This window comes from Micrasema longulum, unplaced genomic scaffold (assembly GCF_059751315.1).
Source record: "Micrasema longulum isolate JH-2025_06_02 unplaced genomic scaffold, ASM5975131v1 h1tg000588l, whole genome shotgun sequence".
NCBI classification, from domain to species: domain Eukaryota; kingdom Metazoa; phylum Arthropoda; class Insecta; order Trichoptera; family Brachycentridae; genus Micrasema; species Micrasema longulum.
In genome coordinates this window covers 569,849-590,125 of record NW_028277784.1, presented here as the reverse complement: position 1 = coordinate 590,125, position 20,277 = coordinate 569,849, and the positions used below count along the sequence as shown (strand labels likewise).

Genomic DNA, 20,277 nt, shown 5'->3' with positions numbered 1-20,277 from the left:
TATAGGATATATTCGTCATCTGCTTGAAGGTGGGACACGTTGTTTATTAAGTAATTCAAGTTTTTTTTGCACTCTTGAAAATTCTCATTTTAAATTGTAATTTACTAAAAAATGAAAGATAAGTGGTACTTAAATTCACAAATCTGAAATAATCAGTAGCAAGATTCGTCGCTACACCTTTATGACTGATATCTTTATTATAAAGATAAATCTAAATAAAAAAGGATACAATACTTCAGTTATTATTATATAAATTGTAATATATATATTTTTATAGTTAAGATACCAGTCTGGGTATTAAAGATGTTGTAAAAACAATGAAATATCACTACCTACACAGTTATTATACATTTGTATATTTAAATATCAATCATCATTTATTTCCATATTAAACTATTTATTAGATTTGCTTTAAATAATACCCAATTTGTTATTTTTTCAAATGTTTTTTTATTACCAAACAGATTAAGAGCCAAAGTACATAAGAATTTTTTAAAAATAAAGTTAGTACTATTAAAATATCTTGTATTAGTTTAAAATTAATATTATATTAAATATTTTCTCTACAGCTCACGTTGGCATGTCCTAACAAAAGGAACTTTGTCACCATATGGAAAATACAAAGTTATACCATTACATATGACATCGCTTATATCATTTTGAATATTTAGAATTAATCAGCTTACACATATTTGAATTGCAATATCATAATCACAATACCTACAGACAACTTAAAAAATATTACCTTTACTGCATAATAATTTGCTCTGAGAAATAAAACACATAAATCACAAAATATAGCCTTCAAAGTTTTCTTTTTAAAAGGTTTAACAATATGCGGAATAATTAAGGTGTTTGATTTTTGCGTGTACCGATGAACTTTAGTACAATATACAAAAATATGTATATTGGCAGGTTTATTGCAATACCTGATGAATAACTTCCAACTAACCTAAATAAGATATATTTTACTATTTTTAGTGCTTATTTTAGTATGTCATTTTGTACTAAATATAAATGTAATTAAAAATGTATTGTAAATTATATAATTTTTTGTTTTTTTTATTTTTAGCAAAGAGGAAATATCAAATGTTGCAATTCGGTGTCAATTATTAACACCTTTATGATCATCTGAGAAAATGGGAGTAAATATGTGGCAGAGCAGAAAAGCGGGACTACAGAAATGAGTCTACAACAACTACATCAAACACTCAAACCTTTTCTCACAAATGTAGAGCATTAGCTAAATTCTAGTTAGTTTTTTGTAGTTCTTTTTTATTATTTTATACCTAAAAACTTATAAACTACAGTGCAAGTACTGTTATTGAAAAAATATTTTGGTGTTTAGTTTCCTTTTCACACGTAATTAAAATATAGTCATATCTCACACATAAATATTTAAACACATATTTCAAATATAAGGAATATAAGGGAGAAATAAGGGCTCTGGCCAAGAATTGTATTTACTTTAGTTTTCGTTAGTTAGTTTTACGAAAACAGTACATTTGAAATTATTTTTATTTATATTACCTTTTGTTACAAGAAAATGTATTCTCACATCCTCTCAACGCGTTTGCTTATCATGCAAGAGGTTTCAGGTTCAGTTCCTGACATGGTAGACATGAAATATTTATTTTAAAAGGTGATTTTACAGTACAATATTTCATAGTCCCTTGACTGGCACCCCAAGCGTACGATTGATCATCTTTTCTTTAAGTAACAAAAAGATCAAGATACGCTGCGATTGGTGTACCAATGCAGTGCCCTATGCAATTAGGTGCGGAATTGAAATGATGATGATGATTTCCTGCATTTATTTATTCTACGGTATAAAAATTCACTATATATTTTTTTAAAAGAGATTTGTGTTCTTATGATTTACTTAATTAAACATTTAATTTTGAGGGCCATTTTCGACGAGTTGTAAATAACTCTCTATTAGAAAATAGGAATCAAGTTGGGATGGAATGGGATTCTAACCACGGACCTTTGAGCCGTGAGTCCATGGCGATAGTCATAGGACCACAACCCGATTTAACTCAATTGATTCACAGTTTACATATTAATGTACTGATTTTTTTAGGCTGTTGCCGTTTATGCCATAATAATAAGCATAGGGGAAAAAATCTAGTGAAATTAAAATAACAATATTAAAGTCCAAAAAAACTGTTAAATACACATAAAAATTATAAAAAGTTACAAAAATTAAATTTAGTCGATTAAAAAAAAGTTTTTTTTTTTTACTTTATTAATTATTTGTGCATGTTGTGTTCACATTTAATTCATGAAAAATTTCTAAACATAACAAATTGTGATATTATACCAATTTATTGTATTGTTCATTATTTGTAAGCCATAAAAAATAAAATAAAAACAATCTTAAATGTTAATATGCATATTCAACATAACATTTTAAAAAAAAAATACAGACTTTATGGATATGGTACCATAGTGAAAATAAATAAAACAATGTTATGAGTACGTCCAAATACTTGCGGACTGGCTGGATTTCCTTCCTAGGGAGAAATAATTTAATAAAATTCAATTTGTTGCAACAGAGAGGGAAAACATTTTTGAGAAGGGAATATGGAAGTCTAGGCATTTACAGAGCTTATGACCTGTCATTCATATCATCCGTCTGAAATCACCTACTAGGCAACACCTAAAAAAACAATTTTCCAATTCTTATACTTCTTCTTTTACCAGTTAGTTAATTCAACAATGTTTTGAGTATGTCCAAATTTTGCGGACTGGCTGGATTTCCTACCTAGGGAGTTATTCCAATCTAAATTTGTTGCTGGATGGATGAATCTCACCCACATGATAAAGGTTTCAGCTCTTTTACTTCACAAAAGTCAACAGATGGAAGAGTTGAGGAAATTTGGATATTTAAACATAGGCAGAATGGTGAATGTTACACAATAAGTAAAGTGGCCGCTTAAACCAGCCAATGACAGGTCATAAGCCCTGTAAATGCCTATACTTCCATATTCTCTTCTCAAAAATGTTTTCCCTCTCTGTTGCAACAAATTTAGAATAAATTTTTTAAATATATTATGCTCTATTATTCCTTTATGGCAACCAACAATGAACTCAAATTCTGGGAAACATAATATTGCATACCCTTTGTCCATGTCCAAGCTGACAAAGGAAACAGTTTTGTTTGAAAAATGAAAGCAGAACCCTGGACGAGCGTTTTCGGCTTTACGGCAACTCTTATGTAAATTCTGGAAAAGGAAATTGGGTAGAGATATGTCTGCCTCGTAGGGTAGTAGTCGGAGCGTTTGCCGACCGTGCTTGAGGTCCCAAGTTCGATTCCTGGCAGGATCAACAGAAAATATTTATTCTTAACGTTCACTGCAATGTTTCAGTCCTGGAATAGCACCTGAAGTGTAAGATTGATCACCTTACCTTCATGTAACCGATGATGAAATATGCTGCATTTGATGCACCAATGCAGTGCCCTATGCACCACATGGTGCGGATAGGAAATGATGAGATACCTTACACAACCTTAATGAAAATAATTAGTGACTTTATTTTTTGGTTTGACACCTTTAAATAATTGAGAATGTAGGAAGAATAAATATATTTCAATAATATGGGATCAAACAAACAGATCTTGCACTGGTTCATTTTGTACTTACACATTCAGAGATTGTGACAGCAAATCTGAAATAAGGATTTTAAATTTATATGCATTTTGATTTGATATTTAAACCTTACAGCTTCAATTATAATTTGAGCAAAAAATGTTCTTGCATGTAATGATTCATTATGTTATCAGTATACAGACATATAATTACAGTATTACTAACCATTAGAGCGACATCTTGTCCCAAGCATTGAAATACAGTAGACTTTCGCACATAATTGGTTCCTGAAAATGTGTGCGAATGTTGAATGTTCGAAAGTCGAGGGATGTAAAAATATGTATTTTTTAATTAAGTTAATGAGGTGTTTAAGTGCTTTCAGGTGATTCTTTATAAATTTTTCAAGCGTTAATTAAATACTTCCATATTTTTTGTTTTCTTGATAAAGAGTTAAATATAATAACATGCTGTATTTAATTTTCAAAATAGATAAGGCTTCATTCATATTTTTTACTGTCAAAGACAATTTTATCAGCTTTTTCCTTACATTAACTGTGTATTTCATTTACCAGTTGTTGCGATTAAGCTGTCATTTGACAGAGGTTCTGAGTGATATTCAATTAACTCGTTAACATCTTCATTGTTGAAGTCCTATACTATATCATCTGAGATAGTTTCCAGAGTTTCTTCAAAATTCATTATTTGCGGGCATAATTGTTTACAGGAACCTTTCATTTTTTACTTTTTTATTTCAGCCCACAAGTATCCAATATTGCTTATTGCGTTCCATATATTATAATTCTACTGAAATTGTCTTAATGTAGGCAAACCTTCCCTGTCAGTTTCCTTAATGACCTGATTCATTATTTTCCTCATAACATATTATCTTAACATAGTTATCACTAGTTAACCGAGGGAGCACCTGCATGGAAGCGAAGAATGTTTGCATTATTGATAAAAATCTGTAAAAAACATAATTTATTTAAATGTCTGAAATAGTGAATTACGCAAAAGTAGAAAGTACAAAAGCCGACGGCGGACCGTATGTCTTTGGGAATACTAAATAATCAATCAATGCATCGTCTTGTCATTCAATTAGCTTCAATATGGCAATCTTTAGGAACCTTTATAGCATGATTAAGATGCATTAAATGTGTATCCCGAGTTCCCTGTGATAATGTATGTATATATAAATTAATAATAATTATAAATTAGAAAAGAATTTAGTGTTAAAATATAATCAACACCGACTGACATACTCAAACTGTGCCAGATCTAGATCGAGGAAAAAAGACCTCAAATCGATCTGACTAATATTTTGGCAGTATATTACGTGTTTAAATTGATCAAATGTATTCATTACGAGTACTTACCTGTATTAACTCCGTTATTTTTGACAAAGACTAAAAATGTCCCGACAAATTAAAAAAAACTTACGAACCTTCAATTTATGAGCACAAATGGATTTGTCGTAATTTGTATAATGGCGTCTTTTGAGTTTTTACAGGTGACGCAATATATTTAATTGCCAATTTAGTAGCTCACAATAAAAAATAAACATACATTTTTAAAAACAAAACATCTCGCGGGTCGCATGTTTGACGTTTGCCAGATTTACAAGGTTAGTTTATTCGTATGCTGTGCGCATGCGTGGTTTTAACGATACCTATTACGAGATTCGTTCAGGATACCAAAATGATTTTAACGAGGTAGAGAGGCCCACGAGAGTGGTTCAGAATACCACCCCTGGGGTGGTATTCTGAACCACTCTCTTGTAAATTAACCTTGTAAATCTGGCAAACGTCAAACATGCGACCCGCGAGATGTTTCGTTTTTAAAAATGTATGTTTATTTTTTATTGTGAGCTACTAAATTGGCAATTAAATATATTGCGTCATCTGTAAAAACTCAAAAGACGCCATTATACAAATTACGACAAATCCATTTGTGCTCATAAATTGGAGGTTCGTAAGTTTTTTTTAATTTGTTGGGACATTTTTAGTCTTTGTCAAAAATAACGGAGTTAATACAGGTAAGTACTCGCAATTAATAAGTTTAATCAATTTAAACACGTAATATACTGTCAAAATATTAGTCAGATCGATTTGAGGTCTTTTTTCCTCGATCTAGATCTGGCACAGTTCGAGTATGTCAGTCGGTGTTGATTATATTTCAACACTAAATTCGTTTCTAATTTATATTAATTATTAATTTATATATATACATACATTATCAAAGGGAACTCGGGATACACATTTAATGCATCTTAATCATGCTATAAAGGTTCCTAAAGATTGCCATATTGAAGCTAATTGAATGACAAGACGATGCATTGATTGATTGTTTAGTATTCCCAAAGACATACGGTCGGCCGTCGGCTTTTGTACTTTCTACTTTTGCGTAATTCACTATTTCAGGCATTTAAATAAATTATGTTTTTTACAGATTTTTATCAATAATGCAAACATTCTTCGCTTCCATGCAGGTGCTCCCTCGGTTAACTAGTGATAACTATGTTAAGATAATATGTTATGAGGAAAATAATGAATCAGGTCATTAAGGAAACTGACAGGGAAGGTGTGCCTACATTAAGACAATTTCAGTAGAATTATAATATATGGAACGCAATAAGCAATATTGGATACTTGTGGGCTGAAATAAAAAAGTAAAAAATGAAAGGTTCCTATATGGAACGCAATAAGCAATATTGGATACTTGTGGGCTAAAATAAAAAAGTAAAAAATGAAAGGTTCCTGTAAACAATTATGCCCGCAAATGATGAATTTTGAAGAAACTCTGGAAACTATCACAGATGATATAGTATAGGACTTCAACAATGAAGATGTTAACGAGTAAATTGAATATCACTCAGAACCTCTGTCAAATGACTGCTTAATTGCAACAACTGGTAAATGAAATACACAGTTAATGTAAGGAAAAAGTTGATAAAATTGTCTTTGACAGTAAAAAATATGAATTTTTCATTTCATTTTCATTTTCATTTTCATTTATTTATTCAGATATTTAGAACATTACAGAAAAAGACCCAATTCATTCTAAATACAATAATAGATCACAAATTACAGTAGATAATTATGTTATTAAAATAATATAACAAAATGTAAAAAGAAAAATTAAATGTTAGAAAGTGCTTTCCTAAAGGAAGGCCCACTGTCGTGAAATATGTCGACATCCGAGGCGATGCGATTAAGTAGCAAGATTGCCCTACCAACCGGCATAACCATTGGCAGGTTGGTTCTGCATCGCGGTAGGTAAAACAATCGATGCTGTCTTTGTCGAAGATAGTTATCAGGTACGAACAGACCTACATCCATCAGAATTTCTGAGTTATGTATGCGACCACCGATCACCTGGAAAAAGTGAACACCCAAATGAACGTCCCTCCTCCTCCATAATGACTGATAGCCTAGCATTCCCAGTAAAAAGTCAGTTGGGAAGAGCCAAGGATAATATCCACACTCTTTAATGTACAGATAGCGCAGAAATTTTTTCTGCACTCTCTCCACCATCAAAGAGTATCGAGTCTCATGTGGCGACCAAATAATGGAACTAAACTCCAAACGACTTCTTACCAAGGAATTATACAATGTCCTCAAAATCTGAGTGTTAGAAAAGATCTTGGCATTTCTAAGAACAAAACCAAGCATTTTAAGGGAGTCATTACATAGATTAACTATATGAAGATTAAAAGATAACTGAGCATCAAACAACACCCCGAGATCTCTGGACGTTGAAACCTTTCAAGTCTTACTCCGTCCATGAGATAACGATAGTATATTGTTTTGGATGCTCTTGTGTATGCCATTACAAAACATTTGGAAACATTGAAGAACAATTTGTTTTGTTTGCTCCATTGAATTATATTTTGAATGTCACACTGAAGTTTAATACAATCTGAAGAAGTCAGTATTTCACAAAAAATTTTTAGGTCGTCAGCAAATAAGAGAAAATTACAAAATTTTATGACTTTACCAATATCATTTATAAAGATTAAAAATAACAATGGTCCCAAATTAGATCCTTGAGGAACCCCTGAAGAGGTATTAAATGTTTCAGATTGATACAGTCCATATGACACATATTGCTTACGATCTGTAAGATAATTTGTGAATAGCTTCAGAAGAATGTCGCTAAAGCCAATCCTCTGAAGTTTCAGAAGCAAAAGTTGGTGATCTACCTTATCAAACGCTTTGGAAAAATCGTTGTACGAACAGTCTACTTGAATGTTAATGTCTAATGAAGCCTTATCTATTTTGAAAATTAAATACAGCATGTTATTATATAGAACTCTTTATCAAGAAAACAAAAAATATGAAAGTATTTAACTAACTCTTGAAAAATTTATAAAGAATCACCTGAAAGCACTTAAACACCTCATTAACTTAATTAAAAAATACATATTTTTTACATCCCTCGACTTTCGAACATTCAACATTCGCACACATTTTCAGGAACCAATTATGTGCGAAAGTCTACTGTATTTCAATGCTTGGGACAAGATGTCGCTCTAATGGTTAGTAATACTGTAATTATATGTCTGTATACTGATAACATAATGAATCATTACATGCAAGAACATTTTTTGCTCAAATTATAATTGAAGCTGTAAGGTTTAAATATCAAATCAAAATGCATTTAAATTTTAAATCCTTATTTCAGATTGGCTGTCACAATCTCTGAATGTGTAAGTACAAAATGAACCAGTGCAAGATCTGTTTGTTTGATCCCATATCGTTGAAATATACTTATTCTTCCTACATTCTCAATTATTTAAAGGTGTCAAACCAAAAAATAAAGTCACTAATTATTTTCATTAAGGTTGTGTAAGGTATCTCATCATTTCCCTATCCGCACCATGTGGTGCATAGGGCACTGCATTGGCGCATCAAATGCAGCATATTTCATCATCGGTTACATGAAGGTAAGGTGATCAATCTTACACTTCAGGTGCTATTCCAGGGACTGAAACATTGCAGTGAACGTTAAGAATAAATATTTTCTGTTGATCCTGCCAGGAATCGAACTTGGGACCTCAAGCACGGTCGGCAAACGCTCCGACTACTACCCTACGAGGCAGACATATCTCTACCCAATTTCTTTTTCCAGAATTTACATAAGAGTTGCCGTAAAGCCGAAAACGCTTGTCCAGGGCTCTGCTTTCATTTTTCAAACAGGTCTGTTTCCTTTGTCAGCTTGGACACGGACAAAGGGTATGCAATATTATGTTTCCCAGAATTTGAGTTCATTGTTGGTTGCCATAAAGGAATAATAGAGCATAATATATTTAAAAAATTTATTCTAAATTTGTTGCAACAGAGAGGGAAAACATTTTTGAGAAGAGAATATGGAAGTATAGGCATTTACAGGGCTTATGACCTGTCATTGGCTGGTTTAAGCGGCCACTTTCACACACATCCAGCAACAAATTTAGATTGGAATAACTCCCTAGGTAGGAAATCCAGCCAGTCCGCAAAATTTGGACATACTCAAAACATTGTTGAATTAACTAACTGGTAAAAGAAGAAGTATAAGAATTGGAAAATTGTTTTTTTAGGTGTTGCCTAGTAGGTGATTTCAGCCGGATGATATGAATGACAGGTCATAAGCTCTGTAAATGCCTAGACTTCCATATTCCCTTCTCAAAAATGTTTTCCCTCTCTGTTGCAACAAATTGAATTTTATTAAATTATTTCTCCCTAGGGAGGAAATCCAGCCAGTCCGCAAGTATTTGGACGTACTCATAACATTGTTTTATTTATTTTCACTATGGTACCATATCCATAAAGTCTGTATTATTTTTTTTTTAAATGTTATGTTGAATATGCATATTAACATTTAATCGGGTTGTGGTCCTGTGGCTAGTGCCTCGGACTCACGGACCAAAGGTCCGTGGTTCGAATCCCACTCTACCCCAACTCGATTCCATTTTTTAATAGTGAGTTATTTACAACTCGTTGAAAATGGCCCTCAAAATTAAATATTTGGGTAAATCATAAGAATGCAAATATTTCTTTTACTATAAAAAAAAAAAGATTGTTTTTATTTTATTTTTTATGGCTTACAAATAATGAACAATACAATAAATTGGTATAATATCACAATTTGTTATGTTTAGAAATTTTTCATGAATTAAATGTGAATACAACATGCACAAATAGTTAATAAAGTTAAAAAAAAACTTTTTTTTAATTGACTAAATTTAATTTTTGTAACTTTTTATAATTTTTATGTGTATTTAACATTTTATTTGGACTTTAATATTGTTATTTTAATTTCACTAGATTTTTTCCCCTATGCTTATTATTATGGCATAACACGGCAACAGCCTAAAAAAAATCATTACATTAATATGTAAACTGTGAATCAATTGAGTTAAATCGGGTTGTGGTCCTATGACTATCGTCATGGACTCACGGCTCAAAGGTCCGTGGTTAGAATCCCTTTCCATCCCAACTTGATTCCTATTTTCTAATAGAGAGTTATTTACAACTCGTCGAAAATGGCCCTCAAAATTAAATGTTTAAGTAAATCATAAGAACACAAATCTCTTTTAAAAAAATATATAGTGAATTTTTATACCGTAGAATAAATAAATGCAGGTAATCATCATCATCATTTCAATTCCGCACCTAATTGCATAGGGCACTGCATTGGTACACCAATCGCAGCGTATCTTGATCTTTTTGTTACTTAAAGAAAAAATGATCAATCGTACGCTTGGGGTGCCAGTCAAGGGACTATGAAATATTGTACTGTAAAATCACCTTTTAAAATAAATATTTCATGTCTACCATGTCAGGAACTGAACCTGAGACCTCTTGCATGATAAGCAAACGCGTTGAGAGGATGTGAGAATACATTTTCTTGTAACAAAAGGTAATATAAATAAAAATAATTTCAAATGTACTATTTTCGTAAAACTAACTAACTAAAACTAAAGTAAATACAATTCTTGGCCAGAGCCCTTATTTCTCCCTGTGAAAGTGATCACATTAAGGTTCCTTATATTTAGAATATGTGTTTAAATATTTATGTGTGAGATACGAATATGTTTTAATTACGTGTGAAAAGGAAACTAAAACACCAAAATATTTTTTCAATAACAGTACTTGCACTGTAGTTTATAAGTTTTTAGGTATAAAATAATAAAAAAAACTACAAAAAACTAACTAGAATTTAGCTAATGCTCTACATTTGTGAGAAAAGGTTTGAGTGTTTGATGTAGTTGTTGTAGACTCATTTCTGTAGTCCGCTTTTCTGCTCTGCCACATATTTACTCCCATTTTCTCAGATGATCATAAAGGTGTTAAAAATTGACACCAAATTGCAACATTTGATATTTCCTCTTTGCTAAAAATAAAAAAAACAAAAAATTATATAATTTACAATACATTTTTAATTACATTTAGTACAAAATGACATACTGAAATAAGCACTTAAAATAGTAAAATATATCTTATTTAGGTAAGTTGGAAGTTATTCATCAGGTATTGCAATAAACCTGCCAATATACATATTTTTGTATATTGTACAAAAGTTCATCAGTACACACAAGAATCAAACACCTTAATTATTCCGCATATTGTTAAACCTTTTAAAAAGAAAACTTTGAAGGCTATATTTTGTGATTTATATGTTTTATTTCTCAGAGCAAATTATTATGCAGTAAAGGTAATATTTTTAAAGTTGTCTGTAGGTATTGTGATTATGATATTGCAATTCAAATATGTGTAAGCTGATTAATTCTAAATATTCAAAATGATATAAGCGGTGTCATATGTAATGGTATAACTTTGTATTTTCCATATGGTGACAAATTTCCTTTTGTTAGGACATGCCAACGTGAGCTGTAGAGAAAATATTTAATATAATATGAATTTTAAACTAATACAAGATATTTTAATAGTACTTACTTTATTTTAAAAAAATTCTTATGTACTTTGGCTCTTAATCTGTTTGGTAATAAAAAAACATTTGAAAAAATAACAAATTGGGTATTATTTAAAGCAAATCTAATAAATAGTTTAATATAGAAATAAATTATGATTGATATTTAAATATACAAATGTATAATAACTGTGTAGGTAGTGATATTTCATTGTTTTTACAACATCTTTAATACCCAGACTGGTATCTTAACTATAAAAATATATATATTACAATTTATATAATAATAACTGAAGTATTGTATCCTTTTTTATTTAGATTTATCTTTATAATAAAGATATCAGTCATAAAGGTGTAGCGACGAATCTTGCTACTGATTATTTCAGATTTGTGAATTTAAGTACCACTTATCTTTCATTTTTTAGTAAATTACAATTTAAAATGAGAATTTTCAAGAGTGCAAAAAAAACTTGAATTACTTAATAAACAACGTGTCCCACCTCCAAGCAGATGACGAATATATCCTATATTTTGATATCTATATATTCCATTACAGCATAAATTTAAATAGCCAATCGATATCGTCCCTTCGAAGGATCCGCTTTACTGGTTTAATAAAATCTGAAAAAATACACTTATAAAGGTTAAATTATTTACAGATGTTCTAAAAGAGAATGAGATTTTTTTTAGAAGATAATATCATTAAAAGTCTAGACATTTATAGAGCTTACTAATTACTACTATTATTATTAATATTGATATAATATTTGTTTTAGTACAAAGGTATATTTAAACACCACTATTCATAACATAAATTATATTATATTACAATAACCTTAATAATATTGTATCCTTTTTATAACACATGCTGTGAGCTATTATAAAGGGTGATGGGTTTAGCAAAATTAAATATCTTATGTGTATGCATGTCCAATTGTCTTTCATTGTTTCTTAATAAACATTTGTAATTTTTCACGTCTCTGAGGGAGTTTGTCGTTACAAGATTCTCTTCCTTTTTTAACATATTATTTTCTGGATATTATGTATACCTGTGTTATATTTATAAATACCTAATTTTACCTTTTTATTTTCATTATTTCTATATGTGTGAATTAAGATGTTCTATTTTGTAATGTACATATATATGAATAAATAAAATTGAAATACCACCACTAAACCACTAATAAAATAAATATTAATTATGAGGAAGACTAATGAACAAAGAAGACCAAGAAAGAGATGGCATGACCGAACCCAACAAATTGTTTGAGAAGGATCTCATCAGTGGTACGGGCGGTACGGCAATACGTTGTAAGGCTCTCCTCCCACTAGGCAGCCTGGCTGCGGCAGCTAATACTACATATGACGGCTTATTAGATACCGCACACTAGGCAGCCAAGAATTCCTGGCTGCGGCAGCCATTAGAACGCGTTTGACGTGCACGGCAGCCAACTGGCTGCCTGCAGCCAGAACGAGACAAAGCAAATGTATGTGACAGCCTCAGTCTCCGCGCACTTGTTGTAACCGCCAGAAGTATTTTATGAAACGAATTTGCAATGACTTTCGATACAGAAGATCCATAAAATAATTTTGAAATGAACCCTTTCAAGTAAAGGATGAATTCAATATCTTCTTTTTGGTTTGCGTTTCTTACGAGATAAAATGTAAACAAAAACATCTTCCACATCCATTTTATTTGGACTGGCCTTCAGGCTGGCTGCTTTAACTAGCTGTGCAAAATTTTGACTGCGGCAGCCGGGCTGCCTAGTGGGCGGGAAGCCTAATTATCAAAAAAAAAATAAAGGGGAACATAAATGCTGTTAATATATTACTTGCGATTTTAACCAAACAAAAATACCGCTGAAACGATAAGTATTTACATACATGATAATTATTTACATTACGAATATCAACAATTAAAACTAACAGTTCGCAGTAGCGGTATTGCAGTACCACTTGCGGACATGGTAATACTTCAAAAGTTGGAAAAATCAGCACACATGCATGAGATTTTGTATGACTGCAAACGCATGTGTGTTGTATATCCTCTGGCTGTCCCGGGGAAAACGGCTTGGTGGTTTGTTTATTTTTTACTAACACTAGCTTATTCTTAACCTTTTACAATTTATAAATATTATAATGATTAACAACTTGAGAAAAAACTCGTAAGGTAGGTTTAAACCGTACACAATATATAAGTTTGATTAAAATACCGAATTAGATAAACATACCTTCAAATGAGGATTCCCGTTGTCGCGCAAGATGTACATTTAGGGACGCTGTGGTTCGTACGCAAGTTTCTATAGAGTACAGTAAGTATTTCACAGAGGTTCTATAAAAATAAACAAAATCCCTAAGGACATGTAGATCCGGGGCATACTTATCATTTACAAAAGTAGTTGAACTGTCACTGTATGTTTGTTTATGTTTTGCATTGTTGCAATATAAAAAGTACAGTTTGACGTGTAGAAAAAATAAATACCCCACATGGCAAACGTTATAAATTTTCATCAGGATAGCAAAAGCGTTATATTTTGTAATAGGTATATTCATCTCGTCAGTGACGCATGCGCACGAGTATATTTTCTCATTTTCGACACTCACGCTCTTGCGGTTAGATATCGAACTATGAAACGTCAATTATAAAACCGTCTAAATAACGAGAAATAACGATTGAGGTTTGGTAAATTCAACATAATTGAGTATTTTGGGTCATTCTTAAGGTCACAATAATGTTTCTATTGAAAATCATTATTTTTGGTTTTATGTGTTCGAATTCATTTACGTAATTTGACATGTAATCATCAGAATTGCCATATAGAAAACCAAGTTTAACCGCGTTCAAAAAATAAAAATCCCTAAATTACACCACGTTATATTCTCGTCCGAAAGTCGAGATCATCTCGTGGGTGTCGAGAGTGATCAGAATACCACTGCTGGTGATGGAATTATAACCGGTTTATTCAGAGAATTATCTCTGAAACTTCAGTCTGTAAAGATAATACAAAACCAGACTCGTTTTATCTGTCAGCTAAATTTGGTAGCCTCGCTGCAATCAATAGTAAAGACATTGATGTTGCCATAAAACAAATTTCACCAGGAAAAACTGCTGGACACGACGGTATCAAAATAGAACATATACGTAGGCTCAAACATATCACAATATCTTTGTGTTCTTTTTACGGCGATACTAAAACATACACACCTACCGAGAGATATGACAAAAACATTGGTGATACCTTTAGTTAAATCTGGGCAGGTAAACTTGTCGGAAAAACAAAACTACAGGCCAATATCACTAACAACCATGATATCCAGAATCTTCGAAAAATTGGTGTTAAGAATTATTTTGGAGAAATTAAATACTTGCGGAAACCAATTCGGATTTAAATCAGCTTTGTCAACAGACATGGCAATATTTGCCTTAAAACAAACAGTGGCCTACTATAAATCAAGAAAAACGAATACATACGCATGCTTTCTGGATTTGAGTAAAGCATTTGACGGTAACTGCAAAAGTCAAATATGTAGGGCACATACTGACTGATAATTGTAAAGACGATCAGGACATAGAGAGACAGAGAAGAGCCATTAATGTCAGGGCCTCTATGCTAGCGAGACACTTCTTTCAATGCAGTAACGAAGTGAAGAAAATCATATTTACTTCGTATTTGACGTCCATGTATACAGCGGAACTTTGGGACAACTATACGCAAGGAGCGTGGAATAAATTAAGGATCACGTATAACAACTCATACAGACAATTATTCGGATTGCCTAGGTACTGCAGTGCCTCTGAAATGTTTACAGCTGGACGAATAAACACTTTCGCTGCCCTACTTCGCCAAAGAGCCTGGAGCCTATGGGAACGCCTGAAAAACTTTAATAACGAAATTCTCCAAGCCACTGCAGGGCGGATCCATTTACCGTTGTTCGAGCGATGGCGCGATATGTTAAGACCACCATAAGTGCTGCAATATAAAATTTTATTTTATGTTTATATTTATGTTTATGTTTATATTTATGTTTATTGTTATATTTATGTTTATTGTTATATTTTTGCTTATATTTATAATTATGTTCATGTTTATATGGTAGAATTGGCTCTGCACTGGAATAATTTATTTTTTTAAATAATAAAAAAAATAACATGTTTTAATTATTATTTTGTCTTTTTAATCCATGTTTTATATGCATGATATTATATTTTAAATGCGTACACCAAAATACTGAATTTACTATTTACCATTAATCAGCACCGAGATTAAACTACATTTAGGTACCCGAACCCGAATTCACTGGAATTGCTACCGCAGCATAACCGTTCGCTATTATTAAATGTTTTTTTATCTTATTGTATCTCTCAGTAAATGAAACAAAAAAATGTATCATATACCTGCGTTAGGAATACTTTAATCCAGTCATAAATCGTACTTGGAAATACGGCGCATTTCACACAGCGGTAAAAATCAACACGGCACATTTGAAGTCTTCATTTTTAAAAAATTTAATTGTATTTATTTTATGCCAGGCAAACGCAATAAGGTCCCGTATGTACAATGGAATGGATCGTGCTCCATTTATCATACATGTAACAAAAGTACAAGTGGACGGCGTCACCCAAACCAACTTTTACGATATTGACTTCGGTCGATTTCTTCATAGAAACAATATTCGGACTGTTGGATCGGAATAAAGTCCGTCGGCCGTAACCGTATTTCTGTAGAGTTTAAGACGGCAAACGAAGCCAATGTGTTTGTAAAATCAGAAATAGCTAAGAAGGATAATTGTAATGTTTTCATTCTGACTTTCCAAGTAACTAAACAGGGTGTTACCAAAGGCATCCCTTCGCACTGGTCCTAACAAGACATTGTGGAGAATGCAGAGGTACCTCATGGATTCGGAAAAGTAATCAAGACTCGACGACTGAATCGACGATCGAGTAATGGTGACGTAGTCGAATGAAAACCCTCCCGCGCGGTGGTTTTGGCCTTCGACTTAAAATCTCTACCTTCCCATATTTTCATCTTCAATGTGTCCCTCTCCGTAGTTCTCTAAGTGTTTCAGACTATTCAGTGTTTTAAATGTATAAGTACCGAGTAATGGTGACGTAGTCGAATGAAAACCCTCCCGCGCGGAGGTTTTGGCCTTCGACTTAAAATCTCTACCTTCCCATATTTTCATCTTCAATGTGTCCCTCTCCGTAGTTCTCTATGTGTTTCAGACTATTCAGTGTTTTAAATGTATAAGTACGGACATACGAAGACTGTCTGTAGATCCCTTGTGCGCGTTACAAGTGTGGCTCCTCACACAATGGGGAATCCTGCACGGTGGCGGCAGAAGATGTAAAATGCCTCGATTGTTCTGGTGACCACTCTGCCACCAGCAAGCTGCTCCCTGAGCTTAAAAGGCAACAAAACATAAAACACACGATGGCTAACAGAAGCATTTCATATAAGAAGCTTTCAAAATGTTCGGAAAAGCAACAATTTCTTATGCAGAAATCGTCTCTAAAACGACAAAACCGAATGTCAATGTTGTTATTCAACCCTCCCCCCTAAAAAAAAACAGTAGAGGAAGCCGAGGTAAAAAAAAAAAAAAAACCACCTTCCAAACCCAATGTGCCTCATCATGACCTTCACTTCTGTATTTCCCGAATGGACAACTTCCATCGGGTTCTAATGGGAGTGCTTTTCCTAGCACAGTCCCAACATCGAACAATACAATTATTTCTACCATATTGAGTAGGTATCTTAGTATCGCTCCTTCGAAATAACCCACAAATACCGTCCAACGTCGCCCATCAATTCCTACATATAACCTCCCTACTTAACCACCACCGTGGCTCCTCAGGTGAGGATTTTGCAGTGGAACAGCCATAGCATCTCGAATAAAAAAGAAGACTTCTTGCATACATTGCAAGAAGAATCTATCTCAATTGCGGCCATTCCGGAGACGTGGATGGTACCGGGATCTACTATTAGATTCCAGGGATTCCACTGTCTGCGAATGATCGTGATGATGGGAAGGGTGGCTCTGCCCTCCTCATCAAAAACTCCCTTCGATCAATGTCAAGACTGATGGCTGTCCCTTCCAAGTAACAGCTGCAAAGGGTGATGACTTGACTATCCTTTCCATGTATATCTCCCCAACCAACAAACCCTCAAGGTCGATACTTTTATCTTTGTTACAAAAATTGACCCCTCCGTTCCTCATCCTTGGTGACTAATGCTCACCATGCCCTGTGGGGTGCTCTGACATGTGACAGGTTGGGAAGAGATATTGTTTATCTCTTGGATTATCTGAATACGAGTGTCCTTAATGATAGCTCCGCGACACGCCTTCAGCTTCCAAATCAGTGACCTAGTGCAGTGGATCTTACCATCTCCAGCGTTGCAATGGCACCATCAGTGCAATGGTCAATTAAGGGAGACACTATTGGTAGTGATCATTACCCTATAGTAGTCAACCTCATATCCAGCCATAGATATTGCCAAAGTGGCCTATCCCCTGGGGGAAGGCGGAGACCGGGATGCATCACAGAAAGAGTTAAATGGAGATACTTATCAGCTTCTGTACGCTTACGACTTCATCATGTATGCATATGGGAAGGACCCAAACAATCTAGAAAATATTCTAAATTTAGGTATGAGAAATCTCAGGAATCTGTTAGTGGAACGTGGCTTGGATCTATCGACTGGTAAAATACCGTAACCTTCTGTAGACAGCAAAAATCCCAGCCATAAAAATTCAACACGTAGACGAGATAGTACCTTTTACGACCCAGTTTAAGTTCTTAGTAGTAATACTCTTAGGAGTAATTCTGGATACTTATATCACATGTAACTCATACATAAATCATATAGTAAACAAGTGTAAAGCCGGATTAAATATGTTAAGAGCAGTCTCGCGGGTATGGTGGGGGGAGCCACCCTTTTATAGACTTTTTTATACTGCATATATCCGGAGCCATGTCGATTATGCCTCGTTCCTTACAGAATCGTGTTCAAAAAATAATCTCCAAAGACTTAACCGGATCCAATCCCAAAGTCTGAGACTAGTCATCGGAGCCACAAAGTCATCTCCAATTAACGCTTTACAAGTAGAAGCTTGTGATCCCCCACTCGGTATGAGAAGACAATACTTGGCAGATAGATTTATCCTAAAATGCTCTGTCCAAAAAACAACCTGCTCCCCAAAAAGGTGCAGTTTCTCTTCGAGTGCGTGACATCCTTATCTTTTTGGTTTCATAAACCACCCCCTTTACTAGTAAACAGTTTTCATTTTTACAAATCTTTCGAATCTAGCATTTATCGTAAAGACTTTCTTCCCCTTTATCGGTTCCCAGCTTCTATTTATGCCCGAATTTTTATTAATTTATCGAACTCACATTCAGAGCCGAAAGCCACCTACATTCGCCCTGGTGTACATTCAACCGTATTCGGTCGTCAAGATGGATAGACTGGAAAATTATCTACACTGATGGATCTCGGTCAGATTCGCCAACCCATACTTTTGCAGCTATATATTGGAAAGACAGCAACTTTCAAAGATTGTACAAATTGCACAAGAATGCATCTGTATTTACCGCAGAATGTATCGCAATCCGAGAAGCTGTCAAGTACGCCTTAGGCTCACAATAAAGCAAGTTCCTAATCCTGTCAGATTCCTAGAGTGCCTTACAAAAAATCAAATCCCCTCCATCCTCTTATCCCGAGGACGAGCTCTACGTGGAAACTTGATTTCTTCTTTCTTTATCGGGGGCGTCCAATAAGAGTATTGTTATGTCCTGGATCCCTAGCCACTGTGGTATTCCAGGGAACGAAAAAGTGGGCGCATTAGCAAAGGAGGCGGTCCACTCCAGGGATCCTGCCTACAGTAATTTACTACCACTGGGTGATCTTCTCGTTATGACGAAGGAGAAGCAACTTCGCACATGGCAAGAATATTGGGTAGACATCTTTTCCAACTGAAGACAAATGTAACAGAATAGCCTTGGTTTTCCTAAGTGATTCTGAACAAGTTTGAGACATCCTCTATATGCAGAATGCGCATTGGGCACTGATGCAATGGTTCTCATCTGTTCAGAATCCGTGTCCGGGTCTCTTCCATTTGCGAACGTCAGCCTGATGAGGAAGATTTAAACCATGTTTTTGCTGGATATCCCATAAATGATTGTTATCCTGATTTCCTATCCGACCTCTCTGATATTAATATCCCATTCTCTATTCATATTCTAACTCTCCTCCCCCCACCCAATAAACATGTATTTAAAATTATACGTAAATATCTAGTTATAAATGGTGTTAAGCTGTAAATATGTTATATTATTAAAAATGAAAGTCAGACAGAAGTAAACTATTTCTTTAATATCCTAAAATTAACAAAATACTGTTTTTGACGGTTAGTAACCAAAAATAAAGCATGTAAACTGACAAATTGAATATTATCTAAGACACCTTTTAGTTCAATTTAAAATTATCGACAAGTAAAACCTTCCTAATTTTAAATATTTCTACCCACTGTTCACAAAATTTATTTCATCTTATATTAGTAAAAAAAGAAAGTCGGACAGAAGTAAACTTTTTTCCTCAATATCCTTGAATTAAGCAAATACTGTTGTTAACAGTTAATAACCAAAAATAAAGCATGTAAACTGACAAATTGAATATTATCTAAGACACCTTTTAGTTCAATTTAAAATTATCAACAAGTAAAACCTTCCTAATTTTAAATATTTCTACCCACTGTTCACAAAATTTATTTCATCTTATAT

The 20,277-nt window shown here is 33.4% G+C and overlaps 2 long non-coding RNA genes across 2 annotated transcripts; one reads left to right on the top strand and one right to left on the bottom strand.

Moving 5' to 3' along the window:
* The first annotated feature begins 5,582 nt into the window (after positions 1–5,582).
* Positions 5,583–6,512, top strand: LOC148280370 (uncharacterized). The gene is made up of 3 exons (XR_015822631.1): positions 5,583–5,625; positions 6,039–6,272; positions 6,343–6,512. It is a non-coding gene; the product is annotated as an uncharacterized LOC148280370 (long non-coding RNA).
* Positions 6,513–10,063: 3,551 nt separating this feature from the next.
* On the bottom strand, positions 10,064–14,414 carry LOC148280369 (uncharacterized). Its single transcript, XR_015822626.1, has 3 exons — positions 13,733–14,414; positions 12,002–12,122; positions 10,064–10,964 (listed from the first exon to the last, which is right to left on the bottom strand). It is a non-coding gene; the product is annotated as an uncharacterized LOC148280369 (long non-coding RNA).
* Between the last annotated feature and the right edge of the window lie 5,863 nt (positions 14,415–20,277).